General features: G+C 43.3%; 1 long non-coding RNA gene across 3 annotated transcripts; it reads left to right on the plus strand.

Annotated features, from left to right (window-relative positions):
- Positions 1 to 4,252: 4,252 nt before the first annotated feature.
- Positions 4,253 to 16,900, plus strand: LOC149125691 (uncharacterized). Of its 3 annotated transcripts, none has more exons than XR_016237321.1 (2): positions 4,253 to 4,376; positions 16,510 to 16,900. It is a non-coding gene; the product is annotated as an uncharacterized LOC149125691 (long non-coding RNA). The 3 variants fall into 3 exon arrangements; XR_016237322.1 differs by lacking the exon at positions 4,253 to 4,376 and adding an exon at positions 8,958 to 9,041; XR_016237320.1 differs by lacking the exon at positions 4,253 to 4,376 and adding an exon at positions 12,024 to 12,388.
- Positions 16,901 to 17,835: the final 935 nt, after the last annotated feature.

Genomic DNA, 17,835 nt, shown 5'->3' on the forward strand with positions numbered 1-17,835 from the left:
TAAATTTGGAAAATAGAAAAAGTTACAAATCAGTAGTGAGTAGAATTCCAGTCCACGCTGGAATAAAGCATTTGTGTTGAGCTAATCTTCATAGTAATAGCCACTTAATCCTGTATGTTTTAAAATCCTAATATCTTAATTCTTTGTAAATATAGCGATGCTCTTAAAGCTAAATCAGTGATGAAAGAAGAATATTATTTGTTTTCCTAGAAAATATGAATTTTTAAGAAAAAATTTTTAAGGAAAAAAAATTGTCTTACAAGCCTTAAAATTTTAGCATTTTAACTTGTAGAAAGTTGTACTCCATGTTCAAAGCATTATGCTAATGAAACACATTATAAACTTTAAGTTATTTGATTCTCATATAATTTGCAAAGGGTCTCTCTGAAGAGTCATTATACCCATTTAGGTCTTGAACTAAATGGTGAAACCGGAATTTAAGCCCAGATCTATTAATTGGAAATTTTGTATTTTTGAGAGATGATCCTCTGTTATCTTGCCTGCAGTAATAGGTTACAACAGATTTCCTCAGAATATATTGCTAATGATTGTATAAGAGACTTCTTCATATGTAGTTTAACATTTTCAGTAAAAATGGAAATATCTGCCTCTGCTGAGTTGTTCTGCTTAACAGTTTATTAGTTAAAACAAAGAACTTATTTATTCAGATTTCACAACTTTGCATCATGTAAGTGCCAAAATGTTTTATGCATATCAACTTGAGACTAAGAGCATTGATTGTCACCAAAAACCCGGCGATTTTTTGCTGCCTCTTCATCTGATATTTGCAGCACTTTCTGGAACAGAGGTCTGGCCAGGTTAGCCTTGGGGAGTATGTGTGACAGTGGGAGAGATGTCAAGCAGGATCATACCATCCAGCTTTGCTTGGTCTTGCCAAGGTGAAATGAAACTAGAGAAATCTGTAGGTGGTGAGATTACAGCTCACTTTTCTTTGGGCTTGTCTGAGTTTTCTAACACTTTTACAATAAAGACATTATTTCTATGTGTCTATTTGACACAATAAATAATAATGTGGGTAAAGTAGAACATGGAAGCCCCCAAAATCTTATACTCTTCTTTCTCTCCTGAAGATACACTTACCCTGATTTCTACCAATATCCTGACTTTGTAAAAGACTTATTTATATGAAAGTAAGTGAGAGAGAGAGAGAGAGAGAAAGCAAGAGAGAGCACTTCTATCCCCTGGTTGACTCCCCAAATGGTTGCAGCAGCCAGGACTGGGCCTGGCAGAAGCCAGGAGCCAGGAACTCCACCCAGGTCTCCCACGTGAGTGGCAGAACTCAAGTACTTGAGCTGCTTGCTACTTCCTATGCACATTAATAGGGAGCTGGATGAAATGCAGAGCAGCTGGGACCAAACTGATACTCTGATAGGAATACAAGCATCCCAGGCGGTGGTTTAACCTGAGGTATCATGACCCCAGCCACCATGACCCTGACTTTAAACAGTAGAAATATTCAAATGGAAAAGGCAGAGTTAACACAGGATGGTATGAACAGTACAGACCTAGGTTTGCATCCTGACTTTTGTCACTTACTTTTTTGGTAATTGAAGAACTAACCATTCTGACCTCGAGGTCTTAGAGGTTTAATGAGGTGGGGTTTGTGGCATAGTGGGTTAAGCCACCACTTAGGATGCTGACATCCCCTGTTAGAGTGCCTGGGATTAAGTCCAGCCCCACTTCCAGTCTAGCATCCTGTTCCTGTGCACTTGTGGGCAGTATATGATGGCTCAAGTACCTGAGTTTTTGCCACCCACATAGGAGACCTGGATGGAGAGCTTGGTTTCTGGCTTCAGCCTGGCCTAACCTCTGCTGTTGCTGTTGCAACCTTTTGGGGAGTGAACCAGGTTATAGAAGATTTTCTCTCTCTGCTGCTGCTGCTCTGCCTTTCAAATAAATACAAATAGGTACCCTTTCCAAAAATAAAATAGGAGGCTGGCATTGTAGCACAGTTCAAGCTGCCGCTTACAACTCAGGCACCCCATATCAGAGAGCCTGTTCAAGTTTTGGCTGTTCCCATTCTGGTCCAGCTTCTTGCTAATGTGCCTGGGAAAGCAGCAGAGGATAACCCAAGTATTTGGGCCCCTACTCTCCATGTGGGAGACCAGGAAGGAGTTTGTAGTTCTCGGCTTCAGCCTGGCCCAGACCCTTATGAGACCATTTGGGGAGTGAACCAAGGGATAGAAGATTGCTCTCTGTCCCTCCTTCTCTGTCTCTCTGCCTTTCAAATAAATAAATACACATTTATGTATATATATTTATATTTAGAAACAAATCTATTCCATCAAATTTTTTTACTCCACAAAGGGAGTAAAATGACCATTTACCCTCTTTTTACAATGTGGTAGAAAATACTTGTTTATCTTTTTCTCCAGTTCTCATATTTATACAACTTGATTTGGCTGGATTCTTTTGCATTCCTGTAAACACTCAACTCCCCTTAGTTTACCCTCTCTGTTCTGAAATGGGACTGATGACATCAGTCCAGCAATATTGGGAAATTAAATGACATAGGTAATAGTTGCTTTGAACAAATTACTGCCTTATTGAGCACACTTTACAGAGATGGAATTATGACAGCCCTGTTAAGATCCCTTTGAAATTTGCAAGCAGTTCCTGACATTTGGGTTATGACATGGTTATGCCTTAAGTAAAACAGCATTGGGCTCAGAAGTCCCTTTTACAGGAAGAAGGTAATATGCTTGTTTTGGGAATTATTGACCCAAGTTTTTCTTTTCTCCGTTATCATTATCCTTATCTGCAGCTACTTGGTATAATAAATGGTCAAACATGCCTTTTCTCAGGAATTTGTCTATTGGCACCTTCACTTCTTCAAGACTCCTTATATAAAGGAAAGCTTAAACGCTGCAGATTCTATCTTTGTTGTTTTTTTTTTTTTCTTTTTTAAAGATTTATTTATTCATTTGAAAGTCAGAGTTACACAGAGAGAGAAGTCTTCCATCCGCTGGTTTAGCCCTCAGTTGGCCTCAATGACCGGAGCTGCGCTGATCCGAAACCAGGAGCCAGGAGCCTCCTTTGGTCTCCCACATGGGTGCAGGGGCCCAAAGACTTGGGGCATCTTCTGCTGCTTTCCCAGGCCACAACAGAGAGCTGGATCAGAAGGGGAGCAGCCGAAACTAGAACTGGCACCCATGTGGGATGTCGGCACTACAGGCAGTGGCTTTACTGGCTACACCACAGCGCTGGCCCCCTTTGTTGCTTTTAAATCTGAAGTTCTCTCAAGATATTTACCTAATAAATTTGGAAATGTTGCTGTGAAGCAGATGATCAGATTACTTTCAGCCTAAATTATGGTTAATTGCAAGCAATCACCATGCATGCAGCAGAATGTTGCTTTTAACCTGTCAGTGTTACCAGAATATGCCAAGCAAGTGGAGATTAAAACTTAAAAAATGATTAAAGTTAGAGCTGTTTGGACCGTACATGCCAAAGAACAATGTTGTTTTACCAGAACACTTTAGAAAGTGTCATTTCAGGGCCGGCGCCGCGGCTCACTGGGCTAATCCTCCGCCTTGCGGCGCCGGCACACCGGGTTCTAGTCCCGGTCGGGGCGCCGGATTCTGTCCCGGTTGCCCCTCTTCCAGGCCAGCCCTCTGCTGTGGCCAGGGAGTGCAGTGGAGGATGGCCCAGGTGCTTGGGCCCTGCACCCCATGGGAGACCAGGAAAAGCACCTGGCTCCTGGCTCCTGCCATCGGATCAGCGCGGTGCGCTGGCCGCAGCGCGCCGGCCGCGGCGGCCATTGGAGGGTGAACCAACGGCAAAGGAAGACCTTTCTCTCTGTCTCTCTCTCTCTCACTGTCCACTCTGCCTGTCAAAAAAAAAAAAAAAAAAAAAAGAAAGTGTCATTTCAGACTTTTAATCATGTGAGCTAATTTTATATTTAAGAGGGTATGGTTATGAAGACTCAAGTTGCCATCTTTGATTTTTCAGAAAAACCTTAATAACTGACAAATTCTATGAGTGGAATATGAAATTCACATTATAATATAAGAAACATCAGGAAAAATGGCATGTCTGAGGCTGAGTGAAGTGATCTAAGACATGACTAATAAGTACATCAAGCTTTCCAAAAGATATTCAAAAGAAATAGATTATTAATTCTCAGCTCTGTTGACTTAGCATATACCTTCTTTGACCTTATCTTCCTACAACATGAGTGTATTCTCCACACAGTAAGTGAATGAAAACATGTCACTTCTCTGCCTATTCTCCAGTGGATGCCTGTCATGCTCCAAACAGGCCACGTTGGCTCCTCCATGAAGATGTTTCCACTTGCTCTTTGTTCTGCAGTGCCCTTTCCCGAGTCTACATGGCTTGCTTCCTCACCCGTCAAGGTCTGCACTCAAGGCTTATCCCTGCTCATCCTTTCTCCCACACTGCCCCGGCCCTCCCCTCTTTGAATCCTTCTCTGCCTCCTTTTTCTTTTTCCGCACTCACATATCGCTACCTGAAATGATGTTTTTTTTTCTTCCTTTGTTGCCCCTACTAGAATGTAAGCCTGATGAGGGCAGGGACATTGTCATGCATATCGCTGTATTTCCATGGCCGTCATTGTCTTTTTTTTTATATAAGAATTTATTTATTTGTTTGAAAGAATGACAGAGAGAGGGGGAGAGACAAAGAGGGAGGAGAGACAGGGCGATCATCCGTCTCTGGCTAAGTCCCATTTGGTCTCCCACATGGTTGGCAGGGGCGCAAGTACCAGGGCCATCCTCTACTGCTTTCCCAGGCACAGCAGCAGGGAGCTGAACTGGAAGTGGAGTTCCCAGGACTCAAACCAGTGTTCTAACATGGGATGCTGGTGTTGGCAGCTTAATCTGCTACACCACAACACTGGCCCCTCATTGCCTTCAATATTGCTGTATCCACAGTACTTAGAACAGTGCCTTGAACGTAATAATTTCTCAAAGAATATTTTGTGAGTGAAACCTGCTTTGGATACTTTATAAGTTGGCATCTAAACCTGGATCTAACCCTAATTATTCTTTATTGGGGGTGGGTGAGGAAATGAATTCTGATTCATTCAATTCCTTGATGGTCACAGTGCTTAGAATGTTGAGTAGTATAATGTTACTAATTGTATTAATGTTGAATTGTTAACTTGAAATTAGGAAAGAGAGAGAGAGCGCTTCTATCCATTGATTCACTCCCCAGATGCTCCCAAGGCTGGGCTGGGGCAAAACCAAGAGCCAGGAACTCAATCCGAGTCTCCCATGTGGATGGCAGGGATTGATTGGATCACCTGCAGGCTTCCAGAGTACACATCAGTAGGAAGCAGAATTGGAAGTGGAGTTGGGACCTGAAGCCAGGCACTCTAATATAGGATGTCGGCTCCCCAAGTGGGATCTTGACCACTGCATCAAACGTGTGCCCTGCCACTGGAGTATTTTTTTAAATCTGAAATGAGAGACATTATTTTTATTTCTTAAAATTTCTTTGGCTATTCTGGGTCTTTTGTGTTTCCATATGAATTTTAGGATTGTTTCTAGATCTGAGAAGAATTTCTTTAGTATTTTGGTTGGGATCATATCAAATCAGAAATTGCCATGGTTTGTATGAACATTTTGTTATTAATTCTTCTAATCCATGAACATGGAAGAGTTCTCCATTTTTTGTGTATTCTAATATTTCTTTCCTTCTATTTCTTTTCCTTTGTGTTCTGTATTTTTCATTGTAGAGATTTTTCACATTCTTGGTTAAACTTATCCCAAGATATTTAAAATTTTATGTAGTTATTGTATATGGGACTGATTTTACAAGTTCTTTCTCAGCCATAGCATTGTTAGTATATACAAATGCTATTGATTTTTTTTTTATTTTTTATTTGACAGGAAGAGTTAGAGAGAGACAGAGAGAAAGGTCTTCCTTCCCTTGGTTCACCCCACAAATGGCCGTTACAGCCGGCACGCTGCGCCCATCTGAAGCCAGGAGCCAGGTGCTTCCTCCTGGTCTCCCATGCGGGTGCAGGGCCCAAGCACTTGGGCCATCCTCCACTGTCTTCCCGGGCCAAAGCAGAGAGCTGGACTGGAAGAGGAGCAACCGGGACTAGAACCCGGCGCCCATATGGGATGCTGGTGCCACAGGCGGAGGATTAACCAAGTGAGCCACGGTGCCAGCCCCCACAATGCTATTGATTTTTATGTGTTGATTTTATATCCTGCAACTTTGCTGAACTATCTTATGAGATTCACTAGGCTCTCAGTGGAGTCTTTTGGTTCCCCTATGTAAAGGATCATGTTATGTGCTAACAGGGGTAATTTGATTTCCTCTTTTCCAATTTGTATCCCTTTGGTTTCTTTTTCTTGCCTAATGACTCTGGCTAAACCTTCCAGAACTGTATTGAATAACAGTGGTGAGAGTAAAGCATCCTTGTCTGGTTCTGGATCTTAATGGAAATGCTTCCAGTTTTGCCCCATTCTATATGATGCTGGCTGCCTTCATTGTGTTGAGATGTGCTCCTTCTATACCCAATTTTTAAATGTTTTTATCATGAAAAGATGCTGTATTTTTTCAAATGCTTTATCTACATCTATTGAGATAATCATGTTTTTTATCTTTTATTTTTTGATGTGATGTATCACATTTTTTTAAAAGATTTACTTATTTATTTGAAAGTCAAAGTTACACAGAGAAAGAAGAGGCAGAGAGAGAGAGGTCTTCCATCCGATGGTTCACTCCCCAGTTGGCCGCAATGGCCAGAGCTGCACCAATCAAAAGCCAGGAGCCAGGAGCTTCTTCCAGATCTCCCACGTGGGTACAGGGGCTCAAGGACTTGGGCCATCCTCCACTGCTTTCTCAGGCCATAGCAGAGAGCTGGATTGGAAGAAGAGCAGCCAGGACTAGAACTGGCACCCATATGGGATGCCGGCACTTCAGGCCAGGGCGCCAACCTGCTGCACCACAGCACTGGCCCCAGTATCACATTTATTGTTTTGTGTATGTTAAACTATCCCTGTGTACTAGGTATAAATTCCACTTAGTGTGGTGGATTATCTTTCCTATTAGGACCTAGTGGTTTGGTTTGGTTTCTTTTTTTTTTTTTTTTTAATTTATTTACATTACTTATTTGAAAGGCAGAGAGATACTTCCCCATCCACTGGTTCTTTCCCCAAATGCCCACAATAGCCAGGGCTGGCCCTGATCAAAAGTGGGAGCCCAAAATTCAACCTGGTCTCCTACATGGGTGGTAGTGACCCAAGTACTTGAACCATGACATGCTACCTCCCATGGTGTACATTAGCTGGAAGCTGGATTGGAAGCAGTGCCGGGATTCAAATCTAGGCACTCTGACATGGGCATCCCAGGTAATAACTGTTGTGCAACATGCCTGCTCCTATTGGCTCCGTTTCGGAAAAATTTTTTATTCTGGTATATGTAAAGTACCCAAATCTTAAGTATAAGGTATATAAGTCACTCTGCCTTTCAAATACATTTTTTATGTACATATACACCCATTTAACCACCACTCAGTCCAGTATAAAGAACAGTTCTTGTACCCCAGAAGGTTCCCTTGTATTCTTTCCCAATCAGTAGTCACTCTTACAAAAACACTTTTTCCTGATTGTATCATCATAGATTAGGTCCACCAGTTTTGAATTTTCCTAGGAATAGAATCGTGTGTTTGGCTTCTTTCACTCATCATCATCATTTTTTTTTAAAAGATTTTATTTATTTTAGAGGTAGTGTTACAGACAGTGAAAGGGAGAGACAGAGAGAAAGATCTACCTTTCATTGGTTCACTCCCCAAATGACCGCAACCACCAGACTGCGCCGATCCGAAGCCAGGAGCCAGGAGCCAGGAGCTTCTTCCCGGCCTCCCATGCAGGTGCAGGGGCCCAAGCACTTGGGCTATCTTCTACTGCTTTCCCAAGCCATAGCAGAAAGCTGGATTGGAAGAGGGGCAGCCGGGACTAGAACCGGTGCCCATATGGGATGCCAGTGCCATGGGCGGAGGATTAACCTACTGTGCCACGGCGCCAGCCCATCACTCACCATTATTAATTCCATTGTACAAACATGCCAAAAATATATGTCCAATGTACACTATTAGATTTAGTTTATTTCTAGTTTGGAACTATTATGAGTATATCTTCTATGGATACATCTTTTGTTAGACATAAGTGCTTTTTTGGGCAAATATGTGCAGGAGTGGAATTTCTGGATCATATCTTAGCCATGTGTTTAGCAGATACTGCCTTAAGATTTTTCCAAAGCAGTTGTACCAGTTAACACTCTTTTATCAGCAAAATATAAAAATCTCAGATATTGCACATCTTAACTAACATTTGGTATTGTCAATTTTTTTTACATTAGCTGGTTTTCACTTTTAAAAGAAGATGTACTGTAGCTACAATGTGACTTAAATAAGAAAGTCCAATGTTGAAAGTTGGAGAACTGTTTTAGTTCAGCATAGGATATGTCTCTTACCATTAGATTATCATTTACCATCATAAAATAGAAGAGATTCTCTCCCTGCCTTCTAGAGGACTTAAGTGGACACTGAAGGTCCATTTGTCATATCGATTTAGAGGAGATTCCCTGTGTCAAAAGAAATTTAGGGTCTGGCATTGTGGTGCAGTGGACTAAGCTGTCTTGTAATTGTGGCATCTTATCAGGGAACTAGTTCAAGTTCTGGCTGGTCCACTTCCAATCCAGCTCCCTGATACTGTGCCTGGGAAGGCAGCAGAAGATGGCCCAAGTGCCTGGGTCCCTGCTACCCATGTAGGAGACCTAGATGGAGTTCCTTCTCCTGGCTTTGGAGCAGGAACTCCAAATAATTGCCTGGACCAGCCCTGGCTTTTATGGCCATTTAGAGAGTGAACCAGAGGATGGAGGATCTCTGTAGCACTCTGCCTTTCAAATATATACATCTTTAAAAAAGGAAAAAGAAAAAAAATGAAACAAAATTTATTTCACAGGACTTATTGCACTGAAGGATTCATGAACCAGGAAGCAATTGGAAATGAAGATGTCCCAAGGGTTTGGCTGCCATAGCACAGGTAGTGAACACCTATCAACTGACTGTAGAAGACAGTCACACACGAAATATTTGATTGATTAGAGCAGAGAGACTCCAAGTTAGTAGGTCAGTTGGCAGTTTCTGACTGGCACAGTCTTTAGTTTCTTTTACTATGTACATCTGGGTTTCAGTTTGGCTACAAAAGCACTGGAGCTGACTCAGGCTAACAGCCTCACAGTTAAAAAAAATCAACACCTGATATCAAGGAAGTTTAGAAAACTTTAACACTATTTTGATTCTGCATTTAACACTATTCTGATTCTGCATTTGGACTAGCAAAACCGTAGAGCTGGAAAAAACATCTAAGAAGTTTGTTTCCTTTGTCATTTTATAGGGGTTATTGATGCCCATCCCTGTGCTCTTTCCTTAACCCCCCCCCCCCAACTGACTATGAAGGGCATTGCTTTTTGCTGTGAAAACAGTTCCCAGAGTTTCCTTTGAGAGATCAGCGTGACCTGCTTTGCTTACCTGATTCCTAGCTTAGCCTCCTGTGTTCAGAATACCACAGTTTCCTGAAACTGAGTTATTTCATACTCTGGGTTGTGTGTTGTATGTTACGATCTTCTTTCCCATGCTAAGTTTTCCCATAGAGTCTGTAAGACCATCCAAAAAGCATCCCTCCCAGGTTTTCCCTGTCCCAGGGAGTCTTAGCCCTTGACTGCTTCTGCTGCCTATAGTAAAATCTGCCATTTGTTGGTCCAACCCCATCCAAACTCTGGGCCAGTGCAAATCAGACCTGGAAGATGTTAGTGGCATCTGCCCCAGTAAACTGCAGTGCCTGGAAATGCCCATGACCTACATCCCCAAGGACACCTGGTTCTTAGGATTTTAGCTTCATGAGTCTTTGATGAAATGTCAGGCTATAGCTCATTACTGGGCCCACATTTATGAAAGGATCTTTGGTCTGCCTACCTTTTCCACCTGGAGTGTTGTGGTAGGCAGAACAATGCTCCGTCCCCTCCCAAGTTGTGCACCTCCTGATCTCCAGAACCTGCTTTATGTCACTTTGCATGGCAGCAGAGATTTTGTAATTGTGATTGAGGATCTTGAGATGGGAAGCGCATCCTTGGTTATCCAAAGGGTCCCAATGCAATCCATCACTAGAACCCTCATAGGGAGAGAGGGAGGCAGCCAAGTCAGAGAGGAGACAACTGAAGGAGAGGGATTTAAAGATGCTATTTGGCTGCTGCCTTCAAAGGCGGAAATAGGGGCCTTGAGCCAAGGAATGTAGTTTGCCTCCAAACTGGAAAAGAAAGGAAATGAATTTTCCCCTAAAGTCTCCCAAAGAACACAGCTCTACTGATACTTTGATTTTAACCAGGTAAGACCCATTTCAGACCAACAACTCCACAGCTGTAAGATGATTGCCTGTAGGTTTTCCCCACTGAGTTTATGCGATTTGTTACTGTAGCACTTGGCTATAGTGGTTATGTTCAAAATGAAGTTTTCTTTTTTTCCAAAGAAACCTTTTGAGGAATACAAGCTTCATGCCTTTCATAAGTACAACTTTAGGAATATTCTTCCCACCATACCTGCCCTCCCACTCACACTCCCACCCCTCCTCCTCCTCTTCCACGTCCTCTTCCCTCTCCCATTCCCAGTCCTGTTCTCCACTAAGATCATTTTCGATGAACTTTATACACAGAAGACTAACTCTATACTAGATAAAGAGTTCAACAATTTGCACACACACAAAAAATGTTCCTCAACAGTCAAGACAAGGGCTGTTCAAAGTCATTGCATCTTGAAGTTAATTTCACTTCCTTTTTTTTTTTGAAACTTAACTAACTTTAAAGAAGCACCCAAGAATGATACATCTTTTCAAGCACTTAGACATAACTATAACTTGTGAGACATAAGAATATCCTCCATTTAATACATTAAAAGAAAGTAAGTCCTTGAGAACAATTTTTTTCCATTAAATAAGGAAGCACCTAAGAAAACAAGCAATGGAGTTGGACACTTAGGCATAACTAAAACTTATGAGACATAAGAATATCCTCCTCTTAATACACTAAAACGGAATAAATCTTTGAGAACAAGCTTTACTGTTAACTCTCACTATACAATTGTTTGAGGACAGAGGTCCTGCATCGGAAGTTAGTGCACAATGATTTCTGTTGTTAGTTTAACAACACTCTTGGGACTGGTGCTGTGGCTTAGCGGTTAAGGCTAACACCTGCAATGCTGGTATCCCATAAGGGCATTGGTTAAAGTCCTGGCTGCTCCACTTCTGGTTCAGCTCCCTGCTATGGCCGGGGAAAGCAGTAGAAGATGGCCCAAGTCTTTGGGCTCCTGCTCCCACTTGGGAGACCCAGAAGAAGTTCCTGGCTTTGGATTGGCCCAGCTCCGGCCATTGGGGCCATTTGGGGAGTGAACTGGTGGATGGAAGTCTTCTCTCTCTCTCTCTCTCTCTCCTCTCTGTCTCTCTGCCTCTGCCTCTCTGTAACTCTTTCAAATAAATAAATCTTTTCAGAAACAACAACAACAAAACAATTAACACTGTTATTTATGACAACAGTGATCACCCAAGGCTCTTGACATGAGTTGCCTAGGTTATGGAATCCTTTTGAATCCACTAACTCCATCAGCATTTTTAAAAAAAGATTTATTTATTTATTTGAAAGTCAGAGTTACACAGAGAGAAAAGGAGGGCAGAGAGAGAGAGAGAGAGAGGGAGAGAGGTCTTCCATCTGCTGGTTCACTCCTCAGTTGGCTGCAATGGCCAGAGCTGCGCTGATCCAAAGCCAGGAGCCAGGAGCTTCTTCCAGGTCTCCCATGTGGGTGCAGGGGCCCAAGGATTTGGGCCATCTTCTACTGCTTTCCCAGGCCATAGCAGAGAGCTGGATCGGAAGTGGAGCAGCTGGGACTTGAACTGGTGCCCATATGGGATGCCAGCACTGCAGGTGGCGGTCTTACTGGCTACGCCACAGCACTGGCCCCTCTTTGCCTTTATTTTCAGAAATCTAATTATGGTGTGTCTTGATCAGAAGAGATATCACAATAGAAGCAGAAGCCATGGGACTGGTGTTGTGTAACTGGTAAAGCCACTGCCTGCAATGCCAGCATCCCATTTGGGTGCTGGTTCATATTCCAGCTGCTGCACTTCTGATCCAGCTCCATGCTAATGGATGGATCAGAAGTGCAACAGCCAGGACAGGAACCGATGTCCATGTGGGATTCCAGCATCATGATTTCTATTTTGAAGACAAAAGGGGGCCATGGGAGAAGAAGAGCGAACATCTCTAGAAGGAAGCTGAGAAAGCAGGGAAGAAGATTCTTCTCTGGTGACTTCTGGACACAGTGCTGCTCCCACTTCCACTGCAGGTCAGTGAGGCTTGTGTTGAGCTTGTGTGCCTCCAGAAGATCCTGAAACCATATTGTCTGAAGGCATCAAGTTTTTGAGATTCAGCACAGCACCAACAGGAAACAAATATAGACCCCGAAAACCTCATTTCACATACAGCTACCCATGCGGTCACAAGTCAGATTCCCTAGGTTCAGATTCTGCTCTGCCACTTAGTGTGCTGTGGAAGCGTGGGCAACAGGCTTCATTTCTCTGTGCCTTAGGATTCTCATCTATAAATTGAAGATGAAGTAATAATACGAAACTGCCATTAAACATTTCTGCTTATATCTCAGGATCAATATGTAGCATTTTAAAATGGTTCTCATCATCTTTTTAGAGAACAATAAACATTTTTAAGAGCAGTTTTAAGTTTATAGCAGAATTGAGCATTGAAAGTGCAGAGACCTCCCACCCATACACCCTTGCCCTATACACATTCAGAGTCTCTCTCATTATCAACACCCACCCCCAGAATGGCACATTTGTTACGACTGATGAATCTGCATAGACACATCACAGTCACTCAAAGTCCACAGTCACATTCGGGTTCACTTTTGGTGGTGCAGCTTTTACGGGTTGGAACTAAGCTATAATGACTGTACCAACATCATAATATCATCCAAGGTGATTTTACCACTATGCTCTACTTACTTATCCCTTCCACTGACCCCACCAATTCATGGCAACTACTCGTCTTTTTATTTCCAGAATGCCATAGAGTTGGAATCACACAGTGCATACTTTTTCATATGGGTCCCTTTCACTTAATTATATGCATTTCAGTTTTTTCCTTGTCTTCTCATGGTATTATAGATCATTTCCTTTTAGTGCCAAGTTTAACTGGCTAGACCACGGATTTTTTTTTTTATTCACTCCCCAAATGGCTGCAACGACTAGGGCCATAACTGGGTCAGGCTGAAGCCAGGAACCAGAAGCTTCTTCCAGGTCTCCCATGTGGGTGCAGGAGCCCAAGAGCTTGGGCCGTCTTCTCCTGCTTTCCCAGGTGCATTAGCAGGGAGCTGGATGGGAAGCAGAGAAGTCAGACTTGAACTGGCACCTATCTGGGATGCTGGCACTGCAGATGGTGACTTAACCCACTGCACTACAATGCCAGCCCCAGACCACAGTTTATTTATTCATTCACCTACCAAAGGACATTTTTTTAAGATTGTTTATTTGAAAAAGTTTCAGAGAGAAAGAGAGAGAGAGAGCGCGCTTTCATCTGCTGATTCACTCCTCAAATGGCTGAAAGAATTCCATCTGAGCCTCCTTGTGGGTTCAGGGAACCAAGGTCCATTTTCCATTGCCTTCCCAGGCACATTCTCAGGGATCTGGATTGGAAGTGGAGAAGCTGGGACTTGAACCAGTGCCCATACTGGAGGCTGGAGTCGCAGGTTGTGGCCTAATCCACTGAGCCACAACACCAGCCTCTGAAGGACACCTTTATTGCTTCCAAGTTGTTGGCAATTAGGGTTCAAGCTGCTATAAACATCCATGTGCAGGTTCTTAATGTGGGCAGAAATTTTCAACTCATTGGGGTAAACAGTAAGGGGAGCAATTGCTAGGTCATATGGAACAAGCACATTGAGTTGTGTTTTTTTTAAAGATTTATTTTATTTATTTGAAAGATAGAGTTACAGAGAGAGGTAGACACAGAGAGAGAGGTCTTCCATCTGCTGGTTCACTCCCCAAATGGCCCAACCCTGGAACTGTGCTGATTCAAAGCCAGGAGCCAGGAGCTTCTTCCAGGTCTCCCACGTGGATGCAGGGGCCCAAGGGCTTGGGCCATCTTCTACTGCTATCCCAGGCCATAGCAGAGAGCTGGATCGGAAGTGGAGCAGCCGGGACTAGAACTGGCGCCCATATGAGATGCTGGTGCTTCAGGCCAGGGCTTTAACCTGTTGTGCCACAGTGCCAGCCCCAGTACATTGAGTTTTGTAAGAAACTACCCATCTATATTCCAATATGGTGGCACCATTTTGCATTTCCACCAGCAACAAATGAGAGTTCTTTTTGCTCCACATCCTCACCAGAATTTGGTGGTGTTCAGGATTTTGGGCATTCTAGTAAGTGTATAGTACTATGTCATTATCTTTTTTTCTCCTCCTTAAAATATATATATATATATATATATATATTTCATTATCTTCTTTTTATCTTTTTTTTTTTTTTTTAAGAAGCAGAGAGACAGACAGACGGTGACAGAAAGAGTGAGAGCTCCTATGCACTTGTTCATTCCCCAAATGTCAGTAATGGCTGGGGCTGAAGTCAGGAGCCAGGACCTCAATTCAAGTCTCCCTTATGAGTGGCAGGAACTGAGTCACCTGAGCTATCACCATGACCTCCCAGGGTCTACACTGAAAGGAAACTGGAGTGAGGAGTGGAGCCAGTCATCAAATACAGGCATTCACATATAGGATGTGGGTCTTAACTGGTGTCTTAACTACCAGGCTGAGTGCCTACCCCTTTGATTTGGGATAAGTCAGTAGCAAGAATAGGGTCAGGAGCTGGAAGCCACACCTCTCCTGCTGCATGTAATCTTATTCACCCACCTGCCAATCAGATGGCCTTTGCCCTACCCAGGACCTGGAGGCAGCATCATGGAAGCACTTCCTTTTCTAAGCTCCTAAAAATCCAAGTAAAGGGAAGCCATGCTGGTTGGCTCTCCTTATGGACACAGAGCCAGCAGGGACTGAAAAGCTCTCTTTTCCTTTCCTGGCCCACTCCCCCTGAACAATGCCCACGTGTGCATGTGTGTTTTCATCACTTTGTAAATAAGCTTCATCGCATTGCATGTTGTGTTTGTGCCTGTACTTAGGATGTTTCTATAAGTAAAAGGAAAGAGCCTTGAATAGGAACTTAGGCACAACCTAGAATATGATACCTTCATTGTTTAATTTGCATTTCCTTGATGACATATAATATGGAGTATCTTTTCCTGTGCTTATTTGCCATCCATGTACTTTCTTTGTCAAGGTATTTGCTATTGTCTTTAAAAAAAAAAACTTTTATTTAATGAATATAAATTTCCAAAGTACAGCTTGTGGATTACAATGGCTCCCCCCCGCCCCATAACTTCCCTCCCACCTGCAACCCTCCACATTCCCGCTCCCTCTCCCATTCCAGTCACATCAAGATTCATTTTCAATTCTCTTTATATATAGAAGATCAGTTTAGCATATATTAAGTAAAGATTTCAACAGTTTGCACCCACATAGAAACACAAAGTGAAAAATACTGTTTGAGTACTAGTTATAGCATTAAATCACAATGTATAGCACATTAAGGACAGAGATCCTACATGAGGAGTAAGTGCACAGTGACTCCTGTTGTTGACTTAGCAAATTGACACTCTTGTTTATGGCCTCAGTAATCACCCTAGGCTCTTGTCATGAGTTGCCAAGGCTATGGAAGCCTTTTGAGTTCACCGACTCTGATCATATTTAGACAAGGTCATAGTCAAAGTGGAAGTTCTCTCCTCTCTTCAGAGAAAGGTACTTCCTTCTTTGATGACCTGTTCTTTCCACTGGGATCTCACTCGCAGAGATCTTTCATTTAGGTAATTTTTTTTCTTTTGACAGAGTGTCAGCTTTCCATGCCTGAAATACTCTCATGGGCTTTTCAGCTGGATCTGAATGCCTTAAGGGCTGATTCTGAGGCCAGAGTGCTGTTTAGGACATCCGCCATTCTTTGAGTCTGCTGTGTATCTCGCTTCCCATGTTGGATCGTTCTCTCCCTTTTTGATTCTATCAGTATTAGCTGACACTAGTCTTGTTTGTGTGATCCCTTTGACTCTTAGACCTATAGTGTGATCAATTGTGAACTGAAATTGATCAGTTGGACTAGCGAGATGGCATTGGTACATGCCACCTTGATGGGATTGAATTGGAATCCCCTGGTATGTTTCTAACTCTACCGTTTGGGGCAAGTCAGCTTGAGCATGTCCCAAATTGTACATCTCTTCCCTCTCTTATTCCCACTCTTATATTTAACAGGGATCACTTTTTAGTTATGCTACTGTCTTTGGCTCATTTGTTCATCTGGCTGTTTGTTTTCTTACTGTCGAGTTTTAAGAGTTATTTGTGTTCCTTTCCGGAAGCTGACAAGATGGCAGGAGTGGAGCAGAAGAAGCAGACCTCTGCAGGTTCACCTCTGGTGGGGTGGCTCTCAGCCAGTTGCTGGACACATCCTGCCAGCAGCAGTGGCCGCTGAGCCCCAGGCCTGCATGGGGAAGCAGCACTGACACAAGGCCGGGAGGGAGGCGCCGCCCATGGAGCAGCCAGTGGTGGCCATGAGGCTTCTGCGGGACATGAACATCCTGCCTGAGATGGTGGGCGGCATGTTGTGCATGCCGCCACCAAGACCTTCAACCAGGCGGAAATCAAGCCAGAGAAGATCGCCACTACCTGGGCGAGTTCTCCATCACCTACAAGCCTGCTGCAGCTTCAAGTAGCCTGTTCCGCAATAAAGGCACACATGTTTCCAAAAAACCGGAGTTCTTTGTTTGAATACTAGTTCTTTATCATCAATGTCCTCTGTGAATATTTTCTCTCAGACTGTAGTTTGTCTTTTCATTTTCTTAACATTGAGCTTTGCAGACACATTTTGCTGTCCGACCTAAAAAGGAATTGCCGAACCCAAGATCATCTGGATTTTCTCCTACGTGGTCTTGTAAGAGTTCTATAGTTTTGTGTTTTACACTTATTTTTTTTTATTTTTTTATTTTTTTTAGACAGGCAGAGTGGACAGTGAGAGAGAGAGAGAGAGAGAGAGACAGAGAGAAAGGTCTTCCTTTGCCGTTGGTTCACCCTCCAATGGCCGCCGCGGCCGGCGCACTGTGGCCGGCGCACCACGCTGATCCGATGGCAGGAGCCAGGTACTTATCCTGGTCTCCCATGGGGTGCAGGGCCCAAGCACTTGGGCCATCCTCCACTGCACTCCCTGGCCACAGCAGAGAGCTGGCCTGGAAGAGGGGCAACCAGGACAGAATCCGGCGCCCCGACCGGGACTAGAACCTGGTGTGCCGGCTCAGCAAGATGGAGGATTAGCCTAGTGAGCCGCAGCGCCAGCCTACACTTAGGTTTATAATCCCTTTTGAGCTAATTTTTGTGAAGAATGTGAGTTTTGTGAAGGATATGAATCTAAGTCTGGATTCATTTTTTTGCATGTGGGTGTCTAGTTGTTCTAGCATTTGTTGAAAAACATCTTAATTTTTAAGTTTTTTTAAAAGATTTATTTATTTTATTTGAAAGGCAGAGTTACACACAGAGAGAACAGAGGAGACAGAGCAATCTTCCATGTGCTGGTTCACTTCCCAAATGGCTGCAACAGCCAGGCCTGGACCAGGTCAAAGCCGGGATCCTGGAACTCCATCCAAGTCTCCCTTGTGAATATCAGGAGCCTAACCACTTGGGTCATCTTCCCA

Source organism: Oryctolagus cuniculus, chromosome 7 (assembly GCF_051225735.1).
Source record: "Oryctolagus cuniculus isolate XC-2025 breed Fujian yellow rabbit chromosome 7, ASM5122573v1, whole genome shotgun sequence".
Lineage (NCBI taxonomy): Eukaryota > Metazoa > Chordata > Mammalia > Lagomorpha > Leporidae > Oryctolagus > Oryctolagus cuniculus.